This window comes from Galleria mellonella, unplaced genomic scaffold (genome assembly GCF_026898425.1).
Source record: "Galleria mellonella isolate WM207_F2 unplaced genomic scaffold, CSIRO_AGI_GalMel_v1 utg93, whole genome shotgun sequence".
In the NCBI taxonomy this organism is placed as follows: Eukaryota; Metazoa; Arthropoda; class Insecta; order Lepidoptera; family Pyralidae; genus Galleria; species Galleria mellonella.
The window spans coordinates 5697320-5711900 of record NW_026442176.1 but is presented as its reverse complement, the minus strand read 5'-3'; the positions used below and the strand labels follow the sequence as shown (position 1 = coordinate 5711900).

Sequence of the window (14581 nt, the reverse complement as noted above, 5' to 3'; positions counted from 1 at the left end):
TTCATTCAGTAATGCACCCGTATATTGCAGCGTGCAGTTTAATGTAACACCTGTATCAAAATTTAGTTTGTCATGTCACAAATCCCGTTAACGCGGTTTGTTTGGCGAAATTGTTTGTCTTCATAACTGATTGTAACAAACTCCACTCACGTGTGAAATATAAATGTAATTTGGTAACATTGCGGTTCTAGTTAGCGTGTAGTTAGCACCGCATTCCCGTAAGTTATTGACCTAAGTAAACGGTGACGTAAAGCTATCATCATGTAGTGTACACACGACTTATAGCTGGGTCTCAGATGAAGGACTATCTTCCTACGAATTCGGTGGGTATTTAAAATTATCAAAAAAAAAAAAAATAATAAGACCCTAAAACCAAGAACTAAAACAATATGTAAAAAAAAAAAACGAAAATTAAAACTTATGAATTCCTAATAAATTCCTTATAAAAATCCTAAAAATGAAAGATATACAGCTAAGTTAATAGAGAAATAAAAAAATAAAATTAAAAAAGCAAGCATTTTGATTGGAAAGCGAAAACGAAATGTTGTTAAAAAGATATTAAGCGTCGACTTGTGAAAGCTCGATTCAAATATTCAACAATAAAACAACTACCGTCAAATTACGTTTCTTTTGTGCAATTACACTTCTTCACGTGGTTAAAACAGCGTTAACCATAAAAATATAGCGTGCAACTGATTACTACTCACCGGTAACAATTTGTAACTTGTAAAACTAACAATAATATCACTTAAAAACTATCACAGGCAGGCACTTTGTAAAAAAAAAAAATATAACTTGTAAATAGAATTAGGAATATTTTTAAATGTGTTGCGTGTAATTTTTATTCGTAACGCACGCGGTAAGATGTCGTCGGCGCGGCGCGCGTTCCGCAACTGATTCACAGTTTCAGAGCGATCAGTTCGCTTCGAGTGACGTTCACGTGGTCCGTCGGCTGATCTCTAGTCCGTGGAACGTTTGTTAGGTGAAGCTCGCGTGGCCCGTAACCACTGTCTCGCCACATCTTATCACATCTTGACAGTTATCGCGTCACTTTCATCCGATGTAAACAAGTACTTATCATTGAGAAGGAACCTATACTAACGTTTGAGAATCAGTCATCACGCCATCTGTTCTATACATACATATATACATCTACACTAATATTATAAAGAGGAAAGATTTGTATTTTTGTGTGTATGTATGCTACTTTGCCGATTTCAAAAATTCTTTCACTGTTAGAAAGCTACATCCACACTGAGTAACATAGGCTATATTTATTGCTAGAAAAGATTAGGGAACTTTAGTAACTTAACTCAAGGTGTAAAAAAATGCTATAAAATATCTTTCGTCGCGTGCGCTGCGGAAACTATATACTGTGATAGAACAAAAGTATATATAAAATATCAATTACTACAAAAAACTTCTTTTATACGTGCTTTGCATCCTCTTTATTTCCTTTCTCACTCTTCTTTCTCCTATCTATTGCTGTAGGTATAGATATTTCAAATTCAGATTATCAGGAATGTAAACCCAGACCGATCAGAGCGAGACGCATAAATATTATATTTTTATAAATCTCGTAAATCTGTCTCTCTCACAACTGTGAGTCACTTAATTTTTGCGTCATATCTGTGTAAATGATACATAGATAATATTTTTCGAACTATTCGTCTTAGTTAATTTTAATATACTAAATACGTTATTTCTCCTCCTTTTTATTTAAGAGTTTCCTCTTGTCAGTGCAACTAATTCGCGCATCTTCTTACAGCCAGCTTTATCCCAGGCCAAATCTTTGACCTCCCTATACAACATGACACCTTGTGTTTCTTTTATCTGTCCCATTTTCAAATATCACTGTAATTTAAAAGCGTAAACTTCAAGTCTTTTATTGAGTCAATAGCGATCTAAAAAAATATGATCCTAGCGACTTCCATAGTTTTTTTTTAATGGGTGATAATGAAATAGTAACCACCCGCGCTATCGCAATACACTGGCGAAGCACCAGTGAAAGCGAGGATGAAGCAGGTCAGTTAGCCCATCGTGACGAATTCAACAAGAATTGTTCACGATGGTTTCCAGGGGGAACCACGTGGAGGTCGACCTTTTAGGGCATATTGCTGGCAATGGGGCTGTCTAACTCCATTGCCAACAATCCCTTTCCCCCCAGCGACTTCCATAGTAGAGTAGGTTGTTCGGTTATTCAAGTAATAGTCATTGATAACTGATTAAATGATAAATCATCAAAAATTGCAAAAGAAACGAAGACGCGATGAAAAACTAGTACATAAAAATAATATAAACTTATTATATACTTATGTTCAACTGCAAGATAATAATTCCTGGACTACCATATCCTGTTAATTTGTACAAGCGAATATCAACCATAAAGTGTTGTAATAAAAGCGCCGATGGCATGAAAATAAGTGGTATATAATGTGATCTTGTTTGTACTCCTACACACGTGAGACAATGATGGCCCGTGAGGCAGACGATTCAAGTACGTAGGCAGTATAGGGGGTCTTTGGATTTAAAATAAATATAGACATTCCGCGAGTAACAATACAATGAGCCATATCTTTATTTGTTGTTAAAAGTTTCGTACACATATTTTAATGCAAAAACTATCGATTTATCGTATCAGCCTTTAGCTGTCCACTGCTGAACATAAGCCTCCCCCTTCGGGGGTTTGCCAGTAGTTGCCACACTTGGCAGGCGGATTGGCAATTAAAAGGGACGATGCTGCCCATCCCTCGCCGTCCCTTAGTCGACTCCCACGGGAAAGGAAGGGGTGGCCTATTCTATGCCGGGACCACACGGCCAACTATCAGTTTAACTTACGTGTAATTAGATAGAGAAAGCTCGACTAGTTTCAGGATCAATTTGTGACCTTTAATCATGAGCGGCTGAGACGCGAGCGTGAACCTGACTGTGCGACTCGGAGGATCACGAATTAAAATACAATGAGCACTGTTTTTTCACTTCATGATGCTATAAGAAGCAGCTAGAGCTAGTGCTACCAAAGTACAACTCAACTGAATTGAAATTAGAAAGAAAGAAAAAAGTTCTAAACTTGTAATTTTAAATTTTTTTTTTCTTTTTTTTATTTAGCATACACTACAGCTTGTTGGTGTTCCAGCGGGACGACCATTTGTTGCTATGCGGTAGCATTGTGTGTGTGAATACACTAAATCATTCGATACGATGCGTTTACACACTTATATACACACACAAACCTTTACAGTAAATACATCTTATTCATACATTTATTTACACACTTTACATTTTCTTTTCTTAGTAACTGTAGTACCCACTTGTATTATATACGTGGATAACTATTATTAGCCTAGGATATTCAAATTCATAGTTATTAATATAATATATTATAGCCAGATTAATTTTACTCCAAGTAACAAGTCAATATTAAGCAAATTTTGTATTAATAAGCACGGAATAATGGATGAGTAAGTTAGTCCAACGTTATTTTCGAAGTTAAACGCTGCCACCAGGTAGTTTAGCGACGGAACAAGGGTGTACTTTCAAAGAATCTGTTACTGTTACTTTATGGTTCGGTCACATTATTACCTTTCATGCCGTTGCATAGGTACTTTTTATTGATTTTTTTTTAATTAAGTAACACGCCTAAATATATTATTACAATAAGTTGAGAAGTAATAAATTTGTAATTTATTTATGGTACGCTATAAGTCAGCGTTCTTTTTTTATACCACTGAGGTGGTAATTAAGCATACGGCCCACTTGATGGTAAGCGGTTGCCATAGCCTATAAACGCCTGCAATACCAGGGGTATTACGCGCGGGTTGCCAACCTTGAGAATAAACCTCTTTAGCCTCTTGGAAAAACCTCGGCAGGGAGCTCATTCCATAACCGAGTGTACGTGGGATAAGTCAGCGATATAAATTATTTTCTCATTTTGTATAATTTTATTTTATTATTATTAAAGTTTCGAGAAATCGACCAATAGGAAATCGAGAAAATCTGTACCAATTAAATATCAGTGTAATATCAGTTGACAATTACGAATGTCAAATTTAAATTGTTATTGTTGTAAAATTCGTCCAAAATTGGATAGGCAAAGTGCATAGCCCATACAGTTTAGTCATAAGTAGCAATTTGTTCATAAATGAGAATAATATTATTTCGTCCGTAATTAATATAGACTTTCGTAGGAGTTGAAAGTAGGTACCAAGCGCAAATATCAAATTTAACTCAAAATTGTAATCTGTCATTTAATTTTAATTGTTAGGGACAGCCATGAAATGGACCTTAATCCCGGAGTAAGGAATGTATTGTTATTCCTAGATCACTACATAATTATTAATAAAACTAAAAAAGAAATTATTACATGGTTAATCCAGAATTAATTAGTCCAAATGTAAGCTCGAATTAGATTAAGAACATGATGTTTTTGATAATCAAACAGATAAGTTTAAGGCAGTCGTTATCCTTAATACAGAAAATTAAAAAAATTTAACCGTGGCAATAAAAAACGCTGATAAATGACGAAATGTATCTTTTTTTTTTTGCAATATTCGCAATCAGACGAAAACTGACATGTGGTTTTGTAATGACTCAATATATACACACACACACACACCAATCAATCATTGATCAAGCAATAACACGTCAACCTTAAACATAATATCCGATTAGAGAACAAAGTGAATTCAATACGTACAAAAATACTAAGTCTCTTGAAGTAAACAAATGAGGGTTACAAACACAATGGTATGTTTAGCGGCGGATGGAGCGTCTCGGGTCTCGGATCGGATCCAATGGAATAATAGTCCTGGTACGGGGTTTAAAGTCCAACGTCTCCAGTCAAAATCACGATGATACATAGTGGTCTTCTCCTACGTATCGAAGATATGATAATGATTGTTTTTAAAAGACTTCTAAATGAGGTCCTCAAATTTTTTGAAGACGGGAATATGGCAGTGAAATTACAGAGTGCATAACACCTTAATCCTCAGAAATGGCAACGCATGAGAGGTATGTCTATGGTACTGTTCAAGTCTATAGACGAAGATTATCACTTTTTAAAGTTGGTCATCAGCTTGCCTTTTAGCTTGATATCTTGATACTGGTATAATTCTAGGTAAATTTGGACTATTACTTTTTCTGTTAAACCTCACCGTCTAAAATCAAAATTCTCCAAATACAAGCATAGTGCAAATAATAGCATCTTCTTCTTTTCATTTAAGAGTTTCCTCTTATCGGTGCAACTAATTCATGCATCTTCCAGCCAGCTCTATCCCAGGCCATATCCTTGATCTCCCTATACGACATGACACCTAGTGTATTGCTAGTAATGGGGAAATTAGGCTTCATTATTAACAATCCCTTTCTCCTCTATAGACATATATAGTTCTTACTTACTAGTATTACACAAGTGACGTACATATATATAAAATATTAAGTGACTTTGCTTGATGGAAACCTAGTGTTACAAATAATAGCACGAGTGATTTATCTAATACAAAATAGAAGCATCTCCAATTCTCCAGCACATTTTCGAAGAATAATTATCTAGAATACACAATAAACCGACTGATATGTTGGTATCTTTGGGGAAATTCTCTTTGGCTGATAGTTTGTTGTGATAATGCTAATACACTGGCGCAAAGGTCGATGGACCATTTGATATTAATATATTAAGGATATATTTATCAAGGGTTTAAGTTAATTTATGTGAGGCATAAAGTAATTAAGATAATCCAAGTAAAATATTTGATAATCCATGAAATAATATTAATAGCCTGCAATTGTAAAATATTTTTATAGACGACAACGATATCTAAAAAGTGATCAAAAAGGTAAGCGCAGGACCCCTTCCTTATGTCCCTAACACCGCCGTGCGGTGCGAGTTAATATGGAGCCCGCTTCCGTTTAAGAGCAGCGCGTCGTAATCAAGTTTCTCTCGAAACTCGGCAAGAATTGAAGTCCGATGAAATAATATTAATAGCCTGCAATTGTGTTTTGCGTTTATGGGGATGATGCTGTGAAAAAACCGTAATCAATCCTAATCAGCAACTATTTATGAAAAAAATTTGCGCCAAGTTTCCGTGAGTTTTTGAGTAAAAATTCCATTACGAGAAATTTCGCCGGATTTGGCCCCGTGTGACTTCTTCTTGTATATCAGATTAACTTTCAAGGAGCCTTCTCACAGGGATTGGCACAAGTTTATGTCACAGAAAAAATTGAATAATAATTTTAAAATTTTTAAAAAACTTTTATACGGGCAAACCTCGTATATGAGATTAACAAAATTTTTTGTTTATATTTATAATAAGTTTACTATTGTAATTAGGAAACAATAAAGAGTATCTATCTAATTGTGTAATTTGCCGTTCTTTCTTCCCCGTGGGTGTCGTAAGAGGCGACTAAGGGAGGGCGAGGGACGGGCAGCAGCGTCCCTCTTAAAACATCTGAAAAGCCTAACAGCAGTTGCCAACCCGCCTGTCAAGCGTAGCAGCTATTGGCAAAACTCCACATATGCGGAAAGCTTATGTCCAGCAGTGGACAGTTAACGGCTAAAATAATAATAAAAAAAGAAAGTAATTGTACGTTAAAATGGCAAACCGATGAATGGCGAAAGGCTACTGAAACGCTTTGATTGATATTGATACAAACAAAGTAAAAATTTATGTTTCTTGTATCCGTAATTGTAAACATTTTATTAGCCTTTGAACCGAAACACGCTACGCTGCTCACAGATCAGAAAGGTAAAAAACCAGCAAGTATACAAACTGTACCATCTGGATGTGAAATTAACAATTTTTCTTATACAACTTAGAATGGCAGACAAGCTGAAGGCTCACCTGATTGAAAGTGGTAACCGTCGCCTATAGACATGAGTAGTACCATGGCCATAATATACTGTTTCGCCCATGATACCCCCCATGCGTTGCCATTCCTGAGGACTTAGGTGTTATTCCTCTGTACCCTGTAAATTCACGCCCTTCAAACCGAAACATAGCCATGCAAACACAACTGATAAGGTAAAAACAAACTCACATTTACATTTATGGCTACGATAAGCACTAAGGATTGCTAATTCTACAAAACATGTTTACAAACTTTCATATTTATAACTAATACTAGGATTATGACTTATTTAAATTACCTAATCTATACTCAACAACAACTCGACAACATTCAGAACATACGTGTTAACTAGCACATAAAGCATATCAAATGTAAGATATATTTTCTTTATATTTATAAAGTTTCAATCTCTACTTCGTACGTAAATGAATTTAAATTTCAGACATAGAAAAATATGACGAATATAATGAAATAGAACATTTCTAGATAGCGTATCAAAACCACATTTTAGTTCAGATCTTTAGGAGCATAAATGTGTAAATCACATCCAATTTGGTGCAGTAGTTTTCGCGTAATGTCGGAATATTGACAGACAGGCAAAATTTCTAAAATTAATGTACTGACATCTATTGGTCTTAATATATATTTTCTTTATTCAATAATGCACCGCCTACGTATTTCTCGGTTTGTCAAATGTACATAAAACTAAGAATTCGGATCGTAAATAAAAAAAAAATGTTAGGAGATCGGAAAATTAATATAAAAATTAACAGTAAATAAGAAATTAATTAAAAACGCTATTAGATTATGAAAACATCTAGAAATTTATATATTATTGGGTACGTCAACTTTCAACTTGGATACAACAAATTACTTCAACTAAGTAACAACATGAGATGCGAGATAAGACGGTCGGGAGTCGGAGACATAATTTTTCACAGTACAGATAATAAAAATATGTAAATTATTTTTAGATTACAGATGTGAGTAACATCCTGGTCCTTATCTGCTGTACGGGTTTGCCTTGCCTGTGAAGCTGGCATTGAACTTTCGACTTTGATAATGGCCAAACAAGGCGACCATTATCAATAGAGCTCCCATCGAAGGGCCCGGCGTTGGGATATTTGTTTCGTCGCCCATGATAAAGTTTAATGGGACAAGGATTTTTAGCAACGGTCACAAGGCACAGATAATGATGTATTTATATATTAAGTTTGGAAATCAAGTGTACGATTTGTCACATTAATTGTAAGCGACCACGGTAATATGAATACCGGTATGTCACATTAATTGTATAGGCTATTATATATACTATTAGGTCGACCTCCACGTGGGTCCTCCTGGAAACCATCTTGAACAATTCTTGTTGAATTTGTCACGATGGGCTAACTGATCTGTTTAATCCTCACCTCTATATATATATATCGGATATTGAGTTACCATTCCATTATCACCCATTAAAAAAGTATGGAATATATATATATATATATATATATATATATATATATATATATATATATATATATATATATATATATCGGATATTGAGTTCCTCTGAAGTGAACATTGACGGCGGAAAAAAGGTCATCGCCCATATCAGTCGGATATCTATTTTCAAATATGTTAAGTCTGTTATCCAATATTGTTTTTTGGATATTGTAACTTAAATATATATTACTATATCCGAGTCCCTGTAGTTCCGGCATAGAATAGGCGACCCTTTTCTTTCTCGTGGGTGTCGTAGGAGGCGACTAAGGGAGGCCGAGGGATGGGCAGCAGTGTCCCTTTTAAAACAACGCTGTCGTCGGTAGAAGCTAGTATAAAATATTACGATGACTTATATTTAGATAGATAGATACACTTTATTGTTTCCTCCATAAGATTACAATAGTAAACTTATTATAAATACAAACAATTACAAGAAAATATTACACTGAGAAAACAATGGGCGGCCTTATCACTAAGAGCGATCTCTTCCAGACAACCTTTGGATGGAGAGGAGTAATTATAAACAACGTGACTGGAGGCACGATACTTTGTTCGTTTTTTAAACAGGATAAACGTATAATACGTACAATAATGTGAATATATAGATGTACATTATAATTCCTGATACATTATCCATAATAAATTATAATAAATATCAGTCTTGAACGTGTTAATGCCCCGCTATAAAGTTTCTAACCTCACTTATGTTAGTATTAATAAGGATTAACTATGTATGGACTATAGACCATTCGATGATTAATACTGACCTTTGTACTTAGTAAGAATGTTATTTATTATCAGTAATAAATTCATCGAATTGCATGATATATTAATTAAATAAATGCCATACATTGACCCTATTTTCATAGTCAAGCTAGGATGCGCGTACCTATTGTATGTACAACGGATTGTGTTCAGAGGAATTATTCAATATGATGCCTACGGCCACTTTCTACCATCGTACGGCTCGCCATCGACAGGGAGTTCACCCTCATACCCTACAGCCTAGATGGACGCGTATAACGCGGTTTCAGAGATGTTTTCTCCCGCGAATACTCAAGTTATGGAATGAGCTCCCTGACGAGGTTATATGTATAGACAAAAAATCCATCAGGCATCACGCAAAAATTATTTCATCAAATTTAATGCACTTTTCATAAATGTTTCTAAATTCAAATTTGATGTTTTACCTTGATACACCATAAGAACTGGTTATTTACACCCAAAATACGAAGTCACGAGCAAAAACTAGTTAGGTATAAGAAAAAAAAAATTGGATCATACAATTTTATAATCTTCGCTCTAGAAATCATCATGGTTATCGGTCAATTTGTCATGACGGGTCAACTGACTTGACTTCATCATCAATTATTAACCCCTCAATAGTAACTCGCCTGAGTAAATCATTAGAGCAGCTGGAGTTCCCATTTCACAACATCCAAAAAAAAACCCAAATGTCAAATAAACAGAAAATATTCAAATATTTCCATAGACACATTCAATGACTCACAACTACATTATTATACCATAGATAATACAACAACTAAACGTATACAATCAGGCCATATTTAAATAAATATTATCTAAGTGTATAGATAAATAAAATATTTATTGAATGGTCATAAAGCGCTTATCAAACAGGTGTCTACTTTTCCTATTGAATAAATGTTTAACGGCGCTAAGGATATTGTAAAACATCAATTACATTAGACATATTCCTCTATCGATACAATGAATCATTACGCAATAATTAATGTATTACGAACTAGTAGATATGACACGTGGGTTTTCAGACAGTACTTATTTAAAAGCACAAGCTAGAAACAGAGAAGAAATCTAAACCAACTTATCCGATCATAATAAAAATGCAAATAATAAAAAAAAAAATCGACAATATATAAAAAGTTGTTTATGGTATTTAACAATGAGCATTCTAACTTTGTAAAATAAAAAAAAATATTGGACCATAGATTAAAATTATAAGAAATATATACGTAATCTAAACCGGTCGTCTAAGGTAAAAAATAGATTAAAAGAACACTGAAGTAGAACAGAAAACAACTAAAACAGCAAGACAATAACAAAGTACATGTACTTACATGATAAGAACAACAAATTATTCACGAATACATTTAAACAATGAAAGAATGATTTTTGCACGTTTAGACTGAACAAAAATAAGCGGGAACGTAAAAAAGAGGATTCACTCTCTTGGTCTAAATCCATTTTAAATCGATCGATTATGATATGATGATGGTCTATGAATATAGACTAGAGATACAAATTACTTCTGTAATAAATGAGTACATCACTATGACTATGAAGTTTTATAACATACTACAAGAAGGCCATATTTTAATCAAATACTTGTGATTAATTTTTACTTTTTATTTTATTCATCATTTTTTTTTGTTTTCATTCTTGTTTGTTTATTTTCTTTACAAGCTTCTATTTAACTTCACTTTTTTTGTTTCTTTGTGTACAGCGCCTTGTATCTATATTGTTGCTACTTGTGAAAACCTATTAGTGGTTTATTTTGTAATCCTAAACTGTATTTTATTTGCTCTAGTGTAGCCCTGGTTTTCCTATGAATAAATAAATAAATAAAAAAATAAATGTAACTCACGGCTCCGCCCGCGTGAATTAGTACATAAAGTATCCTACATGCTAAGTTAGGATATAACCTACCCGTAAACCAAATTTCAATCAAATCCGTTCAGTAGTTTTTCAGTAATAAAGTAACAAACATCCATTTATTGTTACAAAAGTTCGCATTTATTATATTAATAGAATGTATATATAAAATTATAAATAATTTAATTATAATTAAAAACACGATTGTTAATGATGTTTAAAAAGACTTCGTAGAATTAAATATGTCATTTTTTTAACATATAATCGTGTACTTATCTTCATTTGAGGTTTTTCTGGTGGTAAAGTTCAAGCATTGTTGTATACGTAAAGGAAAAGAGAACATGCTATTGTGATGCCCCACTTACACGTGCGCCAGTTTCGTCGATACCGACATAGATAGAGGATATGACACTACACATATATGGGAATATTACGGATACGTAAATATAAAAAAAACCCAACAGACTGACTGATTCATCTTAAGAGGATGGTTAATAATAGGGCGTGGCGCTTTATTTATTTATTTAAACTTTATTAACCAATAAAATGTGGCACAAAAGGCGGACTTAATGCTATAGGCATTCTCTACCAGTCAATCTTAAGATGCCATTGATTTTTATTCCATTAAAAATGCCAACTTTGTCCTGTTGATGTCATTTATCCATTCCACCAAAAATTATTTTTTAATATTTTTTTTACAGTAAACATATTTCACGAGCGCTGTGACGCTCGTGGCACTTTTAGTTGCAATGCGCACGAGCGCGATGGCGCTCGTCGGCACTCAAAGGGTTAAGATGTGTCATCCATCAAACCAACTAAATCTATTAGTTTTATATTAGTAATAATATGGTAAATTGCATACATACATTCATTCATTCAATAAACATACATAGTAATATGTAATAGTGTATTTATATATTAATACCTACACATACAAATATACATTTACGTATGACGAACTACTGCCTACACGATTATTTGTTTTAATTTATAAAAATCAATAGGATAGTTAGATTCTCATTGCTAGCAATAAGCGTCCTGCCAGGTTGATCTCTATGCGAAATTACTGGAAATCATGGTGGTGAATTCCTAATGGATTGAGCGATTTTTCCTTTATAATGGAACGGTAGCTCCGCTTACGCTATCGAAGTACACTAGCGGGGTAGCAGACAAAAATAATAGGTGAGGATGAATACAGCTCAGTTGGGATATAGTGCCAAATTCACAAAAAATTAACAAAGATGGTTTCCAGAGGGAACTGCGTGGAAGGCCAGTTAGCCTGGGGTATATCTCCAGAGACTTTTAGACTATGATTCACGATAGTGACGATACTGGCTTGACTTCATTTTCATCTAACACTCATTGATGCTTCATCAACATATGTATACCCACAATGCAGATTAGGTCACCGTTCCATTTCCACCTCTTCAAAGACTGACATCTACCGTACCAATACCAAAACCACCAAATAAAAGTTTCTGAAAATAAGTAAACGGGTACTAAAAAAAAAATTCTTTGTGCCGCTCGCACGAGGGAGTACCAATAAGACCTGAAGTGCCAAACCTAACATGGCCTTAACCGGGGGGATTGTTAGTACTGCGGACTACTAGTCCCTTTGCTAGCTGCTGTCAGGTCGACCTCCGCGTGGTCTACCCTGGAAACCATCGTGTTCAATTCCAAGTGTATTTTTTTTTAAATTATGATAATAAAATAGTAACCCCGCCTGCGCTTTTGGTATACACTGACGGGGCACCAGTGAGGGATGATTGGTGAGGATGAAGACAAGTCAGTTAACCCATTGTGACCAATTCAACGGTAAATTAGTAATGATAGCTTCCAGAGGGAACCACGTGGAGGTCGACCCGATAGGATATATTGATAGCAATAGGGACTAACCTACTTATTACTAACAATACCTTTGCCCCTCCTGATGAATTCATCACAATGGACTAACTGACCTGCCTTTTCATTCTCACCTATCATCCCTCACTGATGCCCCGTCAGCGTATACCGTTAGCGCAGGCGGGGTTGCCATTTCATTATCATTTGTTAAAAAAAAAAACCTAGCCTTAACCGATACAAGGTCGCGGAGGAGGCCGCGGCGTGGACTCTGCGCTTCCGCTCAATTAGCGCCCCCCCGAAAGCAACGTCCTCATGTTGTCAAACCGTGGACGGACGTCACAAATTTGATTTGTCACTACACTAGTACTGTTTGTTGCTGTCGGTTATACAGATGAAATCGAAGTCGTTAGTCGTACATAAAATTAAGAATTTACCCATACAATAGAACATATCTATGGTATATTAAGAAATAATATAATTTCATCGTGCCTCCGATCAAACTGTTTATAATTACTCCTCTCCATCCAAAGGTTGCCTGGAAGAGATCGCTCTTAGCGATAAGGTCGCCCATTGTTTTCTCATTGTGATTATTTCTTGTAATTGTTTATATTTATAATAAGTTTACTATTGTAATCTTTTGGAGGAAACAATAAAGAGTAAATATCTATCTGGGGGTCTACCATGAAATGAAATTCCGAATTATCGGGCTCAATTTCGTGTTTTTGTTCGTACCGAAATCTACCCAGTAACTGGAGCTTAACATTTCGTTCATCATAAATCTTACCATAATAGTCCAGAGGAATGATGTTTTAACATTTTTAATAATTTTAACGATATGTATTATGTAATTTTAGCTTCGAATTTATGTTACGTACGCCAACCAAATATCGGAAAATATTTCATGGTAGGCCCTCAGGATGGAAACATCTCCAATGACAAATTAAAAACGATAAAAGACTTCGAGCCTCCAATACTAAGTTACAAGCTGGACGCACAATGTTAGTGTGAGGCTTAAATTTTATAACCTGATATTGCTTAGTAGTTTGTATTCACACAAATTTATTATTTATATATATATTTTTTAAAAAAGCACCAGATTAATTTCTTGCCTGCTCTTCTTAACTAAAAATACATTCTGAATGAGCGGCAATGAAAAAAAAATTACTTTTAAAAAATGCTTTAATCTAAGTTAAATTGAAAAAGAAAAATCTTTCTTTAAAAAGTTTTTTGACGTATATCGACCTTCGTTTATCGATCGATACGATGCTTCATGTTTGTTTGGTGAAAATGTACAGTTTCAATGACAATACTCTCCCTTAAAAATATACAGTTAGTTCAAAAAACACCTGACAAAGTACATACTCACTCACTTACTATAGAAAGGAGATTGCTTATTTTCTTAAAAAAAAAAAATTAAATCTAAAATAATACACGTTCGAGTTATATAGAAATTTGATAATCACGGAAAATATCTATTAATTGATATGAATTACTAAGAAATAACACATAAAAACTCAAAAAACATTGAATTAGCTATGCGAGATTACGTCAGAGATAGAGGTATAATAAAAATCTGTCTGGCAGGTTACAAGTACACATTATGAGGAAAATGGAGAACCTGTTTGTTTTATGGCGACTTGAAATAGTTTACAAAACTAATTACAAATTAACTACAAATATTATACGATTGACAGATAGTTAATTTAACCTTTATAGCATAGTTAGTAACATAACATAAATAGTTTTTTTTTTTTTTATGCAACATGGAATA

The 14581-nt window shown here is 34.3% G+C and overlaps 1 protein-coding gene and 1 long non-coding RNA gene across 3 annotated transcripts in view; one reads left to right on the top strand and one right to left on the bottom strand.

The window, feature by feature from the left end:
* LOC113513543 (long-chain-fatty-acid--CoA ligase 4) overlaps positions 1-14581 on the bottom strand; it is a 70373-nt gene that overhangs the window by 52237 nt on the left and 3555 nt on the right. The window contains exon 1 of one of the 2 annotated variants that reach the window (XM_052902732.1): positions 708-921. The exons of the other annotated variant lie outside the window; for it this stretch is intronic. The gene's annotated coding sequence lies outside the window, so the exon portion shown is untranslated. Of the gene's footprint in view, positions 1-707; positions 922-14581 lie in introns of those variants that run through there. 2 annotated transcript variants of the gene reach the window in all.
* Positions 1-14581, top strand: part of LOC128202427 (uncharacterized) — a 50095-nt gene that overhangs the window by 33313 nt on the left and 2201 nt on the right. The gene's annotated exons all lie outside the window — the stretch shown is intronic.